Genomic DNA, 11,157 nt, shown 5'->3' with positions numbered 1-11,157 from the left:
GTGTTTGTGATTCGCATAACTCAACAACTATTCGATCGAATCTCATGAAATTTTGAGGGATGATTGCCCATGATCCAAGGACAATTTTATTATATTTTGGGAGTAATTGGGTCAAAAGTCAAGGTTAGATAACGAAAAGGTCAAAATCGTCTTTTTGCCATATCGAGACCCATTTTTACCTGATTTGCGTGAAACTAGTGCCAGAATGTGCATAATGCAATTTCCTATCTTGTGATATACAACATGATATAGCAATCTCATTAACATCGTTTGTGTATTTACTTGTTTGTATGTCTGTCTGTGTGTTTGTGATTTGCATAATTTGAAAATTATTTGACCTAATCTCATAAAATTTGGTGGAATGATTGGCAATGATTCAAAGACAATTTGATTAGATTTTTGAAGTGAATGGGTCTAAGGTTAAAGTCAAGGTAGTGAAAAGGTCAAAAACGTCATTTTGCTATATCGTGGTATGTTTTTATCCGATTTGAATGAACATCGTCAGTTTTCTTGCTGATAAAGGTATGCGCTCTACTGAGTGCCCGTTTTAGTATCTCAATGATTTCCTTAAGCTGCAAATATTGAAAAGACAATTCATTAGAATAAGGATTTTCTGTTGAATTGCTTAAAATACTTCATTTGTTTCCTCACAGAGTACTTAACTTCCCGTATATATTGGGGTAAAGATGTGGACAAGTTTATTAATGTTACCCTCAAAGGTCATAATTTTTGGAAGAATTTTAACTTGAATAGTATTTCAAAACATTTTAAAAGTAAAAATCTCTTAAATTTTGAAACTTTTTCTCTTATTTAGATAGGCAGATAAAATAGCTTTCAAAAACTATGAAATTTATTCAATACACTAAAATAAAAATATATAGCTCGTATTAGGACTGGCTACATACGAACCAAAAATAAGATAAGAAATAAATCCTCTCTATTAGGCCGGGAGCACACTAGCGACCCATGGGAGACCACATCCCCTCCACACGATGCTGTGGCTTTGTGGCGCCACAGAGTCGCTAGTGTGCTCCCGGCCTTAGTCATTGCCTTCGCCAAAATTGAGTAGTCACTCCAGCCGTGTTAATCTTAATTTGTTTATTTGTCTGTTTGTTTGTTTGTCAGCAGCTTACCACAAAAACTATTGTACTGATTTTGAACAAGCTTGGTAGTCATGTTGGGTATGGCCCAAGGATGAATCCGTTAGATTTTGAAGAAAATACATCGAAGTACAAGTACGCAGTGGAGTTAAGAAACAAGATAAGAATGCTTGGAGTTGTGATGGTATGCTCTCTACTGGGCCACCTCTAGTTATATATTATTATAACTGGAGGGGCACTTAGTAGAGAGCATGCCTCCGCCACGCCAAGCAGTCTTCTACTTCAATGTATTTTCTTCAAAATCTAATGGATTTATCTTTGGGTTATATCCTACAAGTCTACCAAGTTTCGTTGAAATTGGTTCCGCTGTTTTAGCGTAATGTTGGTCGCAAACAAAAAAGAAACTAACCAAATATTTCCCATTTACTTAATATTGCTATTATTTTCAAAGTACTAAATCTTACTTGTACTTTGGTGTACTTTATCCAAAATGTTACAGATTCATCATTGGTTCATGCCGAACATTATTACCAAGTTTGGTCAAAATCGCTACCGTACTTTTTTTGTAAAGTTGCTCACAAACAAACAAATGAACTAACAAACAAAGAGGGGTGAATACAAACATTTCGCAAAATCAATGAAGGCAATGATATGTATAATCTGGATATATCTTTCTGTGTATATTTGACGCATCCTCAGCACATAATCTTAGCAAAATATTTCATCTGACGCATGCAGCTACTTCAATTCCTTTATGACTCATTCTCTTACTAATCCACATTGCACAGAAATATCTCACAATTGTTAATATTGCTATATCATAATACGTCTTTGTCTTGTATTCAAACTCAACCAGCAAAACATATTCAAATATATTTGAAGTAGAATCTAGAAATGTGTTCTCACCTTACAGAAATAACCATTAATCCCCCAAGGTTCGCACTAAAACCTTTAATGCTTTGTGCTAAAAAACAAGGAAAAAAGAAAATGGCGGGTTTGCTTAGAAACGCCTCTGCCAAGCAAACACACTTGTTCCTGGAATTACTAACTGGTTGGTACCAATTGTAACAAAGTGTTGCGTAGTTTGGAAAAACTACTGGGGCGTAGTTTGGAAAAACTACTGGGGAAACTTAAGCAACCCCGGAAATGAAGCGAATTACATTTCCCTTCCCAATAACGTCAGTAGAACCGGGACGAAAACCTAATTCATCTAATTCCAAATTAACGAAACAGTAAGTCAATCTAACTCCAAATGTTGTCTGAGCAATTAAAGGGTATTTTAGAATAACCAATATCTAGTTCTTGTTAACATTATGGCTTCATGAGGTGAAATTGTTACTTACTACTAGTTTTGTAAATATAGGTAAGGCCTCTCTATAGAATGCCAAGGTCGGTTATGCTTCAAAAATTAATCTTTGATGTTATGGTTCCCTGCTGAGCAAATCCTCACCTCACTCATCTAAGAGTCACCTTTGAGGGCCTCAACATACGTACCGTTGTTTATGATCTACAAGTCTGGAGATTTTCCCACGTCCCTCTCATGAGGAAGAGGCCAGGACTGACGCTTCCCCAAATGAAGAGTGTGGAGTTATTCTTATAGAATTGCATTTATCAAACAAACGGACGAATTTTCAGGAAAACACAAAGGAACGCTTAAGGGTGCATAGCTTTGGTGGGTATGATCACAGTGAAGATATATTAATCGAATGTATGATGCTAATCAGAGGTTAAATAAACTAATTCGCGACTTCGGTAAAATTCTCTCTCTCTCTCTCTCTCTCTCTCTCTCTCTCTCTCTCTCTCTCTCTCTCTCTCTCTCTCTCTCTCTCTCTCTAGGGTATAAAGATTATAATTATTTTGCTCTTTTATACAAGGGCATGCTTATAACGCGAATGTATACTGTATATTTTACCCACCGTAGCGTATATGAAAATGTCTGCATATTTAAGATGATGAAAAAATCAAGAGATTCAAACATCAGAAATAAACGGGTAAAACAATATTCTCTATAAATGATTCACGGTTATCGGTACACCAGTTGCATGAACCACAGAAAGGCTGTATGTATAATGCAAAAATCATTTAGCAAAAATGTTAAGAGGTGAGAGGGGAACGAATTTTGGAAAACAAATAAATATGGAAGTATCAGTCTCGTTTCAAAGTTTATTGGTTTTACATTTTTCTATTTATTTTTCTTATACCCTTTTCCTACAAGGACCCTTGTGATTGTCGCATCCTATTTATAAAACTAGGATTTGCAATTTGGATTGTGGTACTAGTTGTAGTAGTAAGCAATTGTACCAATTCAGCATTTGGCCTGAATATGACACACTGTGAATTTTGATAGAGGCCAAGAGAATAAAAAATAAAGAATTAGGAAAAATCTCAATTATATAATATACATAGCCAAAGGTTTATCTCCTGTCATTGTTATAACGGTAGAGGTAGATTTAAATTAATCCACACAAGATCTACATTGAATCGAGATACAAAGACGTTTCAGTGCATAATTTTGACATTAACATTTTCCTAAGTTAATTCAACATTCTTTGGTATAAATTTCACTTGATCAGTATTGGAATAAGTTTATATCAGCGAACTAACATCATTAACATGTTTTTGGTAAATTCATCAAGTAGGTCTACCAGTATTTTATGATGTTCATTGTGTACAAATTGTAATTGGTCACAAAATCTTCCAAAAAATATGATTTTGGAGTTGCAACAATCTGTTCTAAGATGCCAGGAAATCGCATCTAAGAGTGTTACCTCGTAATTTTTTTCCGGGGGGAGCTCCCCCAGACACCCACCCCCCACCCCTCAGTCACATATCAAACTTTGGCGCCCCCCCCCCCCGCTCCCCCAATTGAAAAGACGCTCCTACGCCCCTCTGTGTGTATATATATATATATATATATATATATATATATATATATATATATATATATATATATATATATATATGCATATATATGCATATATATATATATATGTATATATATATATGTGTGTGTGTGTGTGTGCATACATATTCATACGGATATATATATATATATATATATATATATATATATATATATATATATATATATATAAATCATCCTCATCAGCCGTTACTAGTCAACTGCAGAACAAAGGTCTCAGACATGCCTTCCACTTGCATCTGTTTATGGTCTTTCTATGCTAGTCCACACTCGCAAACTTTCTTGGTTCTTCAATCCAACGCCTTCTCTTCCTTCCCCTGCTTCTTTTACAATCTCTAGAGACCCATTCTGTTGTTTTTAATATCCATCTATTAACTGTCATTCTTATAATATGTCTCACCCATGTCCATTTCTTTTCCTTACATGTTAGGATATCCTCTACTTTAGTTTGCTCTTGTATTCATGCCGATCTTATTCTTTCCATAGCTCTTTGATTAAATTTTGTCACTAGTTTTTCTTGTAAGGCGGTAGTAAGGCTCCAAACTTTTAGGACCATATCATTAAATACTTTTCTCTTTAGAGAAAGTGGTATTTTACTTTTCATAATCTCATTTTGTTTACAAAAAGCTCTCTATCCCTTGCTTATCATTCTTTTAATTTCGGCCTTGTTTCCTGGGGAAATACTTACTATCTGTCCTAAGTAAGTATATTCATTAACAATCTCTAGAGGCTCGTCCATGATTCTTATTTGTTGTCTCTGCGTATTTATTGAACATTATCTTAGTTTTACTAATGCTAATTTTCAGTCATACATTTCTGCAGGTTCTATTCAATTCTTCTATTATCTTTCTCAAGTCCTCCCCTGCTTCACTAAACACAGCTATGTATGTAATCTACAAATCTTAATTTGCTTAGGTATTCCCCATTAATATTAATTCCTACACTTTCCCTATCTTTTTGTTTTAAACCTCTTCTAAGCTTGCTGTGAATAATTTAGGAGACATGGGGTCTCCCTGTCTAACTCCTTTCTCAATCAGAATTTTCTCCCTATCTTTAAGTAGTTTTAGGATTGTTGTTCTTCCTGTATAGATATATTCATGAGTTTTAACATAAGATTTTTTCTATTCCTTGTTTTTGAAGGGTTTTCATTAGTGCTGATGTTTTGCCAGAATCAAAAGCTGTCTCATAGTCTACAAATGGCAAACACGGATTTGTCATATTCTATTCAATAGATTTTTCCACTAGCTGGTTAATTACATGGATATGGTCAGTTGTTGAACATCCACTTCTAAAGCCTGCCTGCTCTCTTGGTTAATTAAAGTCTAGCTGACTATCTATTCGGCATAATATGATCTTTATAAATATTCCATATAATATGGATAGTAAACTTATTGGGTGGTAATATTCCAGGCCTTTTGTGTGTCCCTTTGAATATATATATATATATATATATATATATATATATATATATATATATATATATATATACATATATATGTATATATGTATATACTGTATGTATATATATATATATATATATATATATATATATATATACATACAGTATATACATATATATGTATATATATATATATATATATATATATATATATATGTATATATATATATATATATATATATATGTATGTATATGCAATATGCATATATATGTGTGTACGCTCACAAAAAAAGGCATCTTTTTTTCACCCTATCTTGACCATCTTCAAAAGACTTTCCTGTATTTAGACAGATAAACTTACTAATTATCTACCTACAGTACACTACATGTTTGTGCTGTAGTTATTAATGCCAAAAGCCTATAGAGTCAGACAATACCAATTTCCAATCGTTTTATGTTCAAACTGTCCATAACATAATACAGATCTCTACATCATATTTATCTTATTTAATTTCTCGGTTTTTTTATGAACTTCATTTTCAAAAGGAAATGAGAAAGTTGACATCACATTAAGTTTTTTTCAGAAGTGACTTTATGAAATTATCATTCCGATATTATGGCAATCATTTCTACCTTTCTTGGTTCTCCTGCGTAAGTAACAGTACCAGAACATTAATATTTAATCTTCTGTTGTTGTTGTTGTTGTTGTTGTTTTTCTTTTTCTAATATATTTATAAAGAAAATTTCGTTAGAAATGGTTAACGAAGTTTAGCGTGGCTTTCTGCAATTTGCTCATATTACTATCTACCTGGATTAATTTCCATGAGAATTGTAATGTGTGTTGTAAACCCTATTTTCTTGGACATTTGTGTGAAATAACTTTGAGGGGTAATTTTAAAATGTTTTTGCTCTGCTTTATACCAGGGCAAACTTTTATTAATATTACTCAACAATGCTGAAAACGGTTGTGATAACTGGAGTTACTGAGCCTATTTAGATGTACAGTATTTTAATGAGAAATATAGGTAGTAGGTAGTAGATTGGCCAGGGCACCAGCTGCCTGTTGAGATACTACCGCTAGAGTGTTATGGGGTCCTTTGACAGGTCAGAGAGTACTACATTGGATCCTTCTCTCTGGTTACGGTTCACTTTACCTTTGCCTTCACATACACCGAATAGTCTGGCCTATTCTTTACAGATTTTCCTTTGTCCTCATACACCTGACAACACTGAGATTACCAAACAATTCTTCTTCACCCAAGGGGTTAACTACTCCACTGTAATTGGTCAGTGGCTACTTTTCTCTTGGTAAGGGTAGAAGAGACTCTTTAGCTATGGCAAGCAGCTCTTCTAGGAGGACACTCCAAAATCAAACCATTGTTCTCTGTCTTGGATAGTGCCATAGCCTCTGTACCATGGTCTTCCACTGTCTTGGATTAGAGTTCTCTTGCTTGAGGGTACACTCGCGTACACTATTCTATCTAATTTTTCTTCCTCTTGTTTTGTTAAATTATTTAAAGTTTATTTATGAAATATTTATTTTAATGTTGTTACTGTTCTTAAAATATTTTATTTTTCATTGTTTCCTTTCCTCACTGGGCTACTTTCCCTGTTGGGTCCCCTGGGCTTATAGCATCCTGCTTTTCCAACTAGGGTTATAGCTTAGCAATTAATAATAATAATAATAATAATAATAATATTAATAATAATAATAATAATAATAATAATAATAATATAACTGTTTAACGATGCAAATGTTTTGTCACAAATCATCTCCTTCAGTATTTTAGTGGGAAACAAATTAGGAAAATACCGTGAAATTATAATTATCTTCGTTTACTTCACTGTCTTTTTTTCTTCTTTCTTTTTTTTTCTTTTTTTTTTTTACAAATAACATTTGACAGGGTTTTCAGTCACGCTGCGGCCCACTAATAATCTTGGCTCTTATTCCTAATTTGCAGGAGTGCGCCACTCGCAAAGCCACCTACGTTGCAAACACAAGGTTTATTTGCGTATGACTATAATAAGACTTAGTGGGTGAACCTGGACTAGATTTCATAAGAAAACTCAGCCATTCAGACTATTAGCGGACGGTTTAAAAATACTTTTGACGGTTGTGATGGAGATTTAAAGTAGTTTTCAAGTCTTCCTAAACAATTACCCAGTTTTAAGATATGATAAAAACTAATTTTTACATCATGAATTCGGAATCGGGTGCAAACATTCCGTTTATTATCTTAAGGATAATTTCTTATCACCAGATGCATTATAGATAATTATTGGGTAAGCCATTGAGCATAAAGGAAAGTATCTCTTACTCTCTCTGATCCAAATCTTTCCAATTAGCTGCCGTTAAATAGTTCGTGTTATATTATCCTACGGTGCCGTGTGTTGAAAGAGCTATGATATAATTTTCCTCTTTAAAGATTTTTTTTTTCTTCCTTTAGAAATGTTTGCTAACATTATCTTCCCAGTAGCCAGGGAAATACCCTAGTAGTAATCAGGGTTCTAAATAGGTAAAATAAAGTAAAAGAAAGTTGTCCTGTGACTGAGATTTACTGCTAATTATCATTTAGCAATGAAATCTTTCTCTGTGGGAATTGTATGCGTGTCTACTACTTAACAACAATCTCCAAATAACTTGCGGCTTTGACCATCATTTGTTTAACCAAAAGAATTGAATGTTAATTGAAAAACAATTAAAGCGAGAGTAGTTTTTAAGGATTTATGACTAGTTTCACCATTATTATTGTCCTTAACTAGTGTACGCAGCCCGTCATAAATGGCAGCTAAACACTTAGATAATTATGCATACGCATACACACCCAGATTCAACCCTTAGCACCCACTCCCCCTTTCCAAACTATAACCCGCTGGTTCGGCAATTTGTCGGAGATTATTGCTTCCAAGTGCCTCTCGAGGTATCTCTCTCACCAGGGTTGAACATGACTACTCCTCAGCGTAATAGGAAAGAAAGATATATATATATATATATATATATATATATATATATGTATATTCATATATGTGTATATATATATATATATATATATATATATATATATATATATATATATATATATATATTCAGACACTCTGTCTTATTATATGGGGAAGGAGTTCTCCCTGGTAGAGATATTATTTTCAATGCCATTATTGTTGATATTCAGAATATCATAATCTTTGGAGCATCGTCCAGTGAAAAAAGAAAAAAAATGATTGCCAACATTGTGAAATAGAATTAAAACTATGGTAATTACAACTCTAATATCTTTCTATTTTCTCTCCATTTTGAATTTCACGTTTTACCTCTAAATAAAAGGAAAAGAATTCGTTATTTTTCGTTATCTAAGCAACCCGTCTTCTAGAGTTGATGAAAGGTAAGTGTTTGGAAAGGTAATTAATACATAATTTTAATGATATTTCAAGAAACTGCGATACTCATTTATGAAAATTGGTTTGATTTATGAAATATATTTCTTAAAAATAATGAATAATGCGAGGAGAGGAAATTTCCAAACATTGGTTTCAATACAATCAGTATTAAATTAAAATAAAAAATAAGAAAATTTTGGTTCAGCAGGACAAAATGCATTCCCTATGACGTATGCCTATCTTCATGTAAAACATTATATTCGATTCAGTCATAGCCAACATCAAAGGAAACAAACACATATCCGTAGTTGCTATTTATCAAATATGTTCAGTCAATGATAAACACGTTTATACCAGAGGCAAATTATACTGTCCAGCCTACGTTGTTACATGGAATTTAGGTTTCCAGACAAGGTTGTGTGGGTAAACTGCCTAAAAATAATACTCAGTAGCCTAATGGTGATAATGATACAAACTGATATTATTATTATTATTATTATTATTATTATTATTATTATTATTATTATTATTATTATTATTATTGTTGTTGTTGTTGTTGTTGTTGTTGTTAGAATACTACTATCGTTTCTAGAGGCCGTGTAATAGTGTTTTTCCCATTTTTTTCCTCTAGAGTGATGATGAGTAAAATATATGTGTCCATTTGTGTTTTTTCATCCCTCATAAATCTATGGTTTCCAGCAATTGGTGATAACATTATTTTGGAAAAGCAAAGCTAATGAATCCTTTGATACGAGTATATCAGCTTGGCATGTAGACAATGTTAATGGATTTCTCAAAGTAAGGTTGATTGGTTCATTAATTGAAGTCTGGCATAATTCCAGTGACAAAGTCGCAATGATATTTGTCACATACCTTTTAAGTAACAAAAATAGGTACTGGTACTTATAACGTAAATAAATATATAAAACTATAGGTTGAAATATAATAAATCTTATGTATGTATGAACACACACACACACACACACACATATATATATATATATATATATATATATATATATATATATATATATAATATAATAATATATATATATATATATATATATATATATATATATATATATATATATATATATATATATATATATAATAATTTGTTTATATCCTTGATGTAACCTTTATTCTATTTTTAGTTGACACTCGTGATCGAACAATTATTATATGCCTCAATGGTTACCGTAGGATAAATATAACCATTAGTACAATCAAAAGTATATTACTCCCTTCTCACTATAAAGAATAGCACAATATTACAATGCTTTAAATTAAGAAACAAGTATTCACCACCAAAGGTTAAGGAGCTATGGCTTAACCTAAAGAAAACTATATTTCTATTGCTTACCAAACACTCCCTTGAAGTGCGAAGTGTAGGGTTAGCATGGCTTCTTTCGTCTCCTGTCATAAGTCTCATTCTTGATCTTCAATGTAAGTGAGTGGGTAAGATATAAAACGTTGGTCTTGTGTTTAAGTAAAGTCTAAAGTCACGAATCACATAACCAGGTATGCTGAACTTTTACTGACAAAGAATTTCGTATTGCTTGGGGTAGGTCATATGACAATTATCTATGGAGTTTAACAGGCGTTTAACAATTCGGGGGGATGGGAGGGTACATGAGAAGAAGAAACGTTATAACAACGTCACTGAGGGACGTCATCACTTTTGCGAATGTCGGTGGGTGGCTAAGACTGGCTTTAGCCTCATTTTCTTATCGTAAAAAAGTTAATGAAACATAGATTGGCAATGCACAGTATTTCCCAAAATTAGGCCATTGTATGAAGCGCCCCCTGCTTTGATATCATGGAAATCCATCAGTTATTTTAGGAGTTATTTTAAAAAAAAAAAAAAAAACACTATTACACGGCCTCTGGAAACGATAGAGTAGTTGTATTTATTAGGTACAATGTATATTTACCTATGTATATGTGGGATTATATGTGTTGTATGTTGTATGTTTGTACGTTGACAACAAATTGCTGGTACGTGTGACGTCTAAAGATGACAACAGACAATAGGAATAGATCAAAATGCAGACCAAGTACTTTCATGTTTATATATATATTTATATATATATATAGATATATATATATATATATATGTGTGTGTGTGTGTGTGTGTGTGTGTGTGTGTATGTATATATATAATTATATATAGTATATATATATATATTCTATATATATATACATATATATATTATATACCATATATATTTATATATATATATATATATATATATGTATATATCATTACATATATATATATATATATGTATATATAAATATATATATTATATATATATACATATATATATATATATAGATATATATATATATCAAGTAAT

This window comes from Palaemon carinicauda, chromosome 14 (assembly GCF_036898095.1).
Source record: "Palaemon carinicauda isolate YSFRI2023 chromosome 14, ASM3689809v2, whole genome shotgun sequence".
Taxonomy (NCBI): domain Eukaryota; kingdom Metazoa; phylum Arthropoda; class Malacostraca; order Decapoda; family Palaemonidae; genus Palaemon; species Palaemon carinicauda.
The sequence above is the reverse complement of the archived record's forward strand: the minus strand, read 5'-3'. Positions refer to the sequence as shown.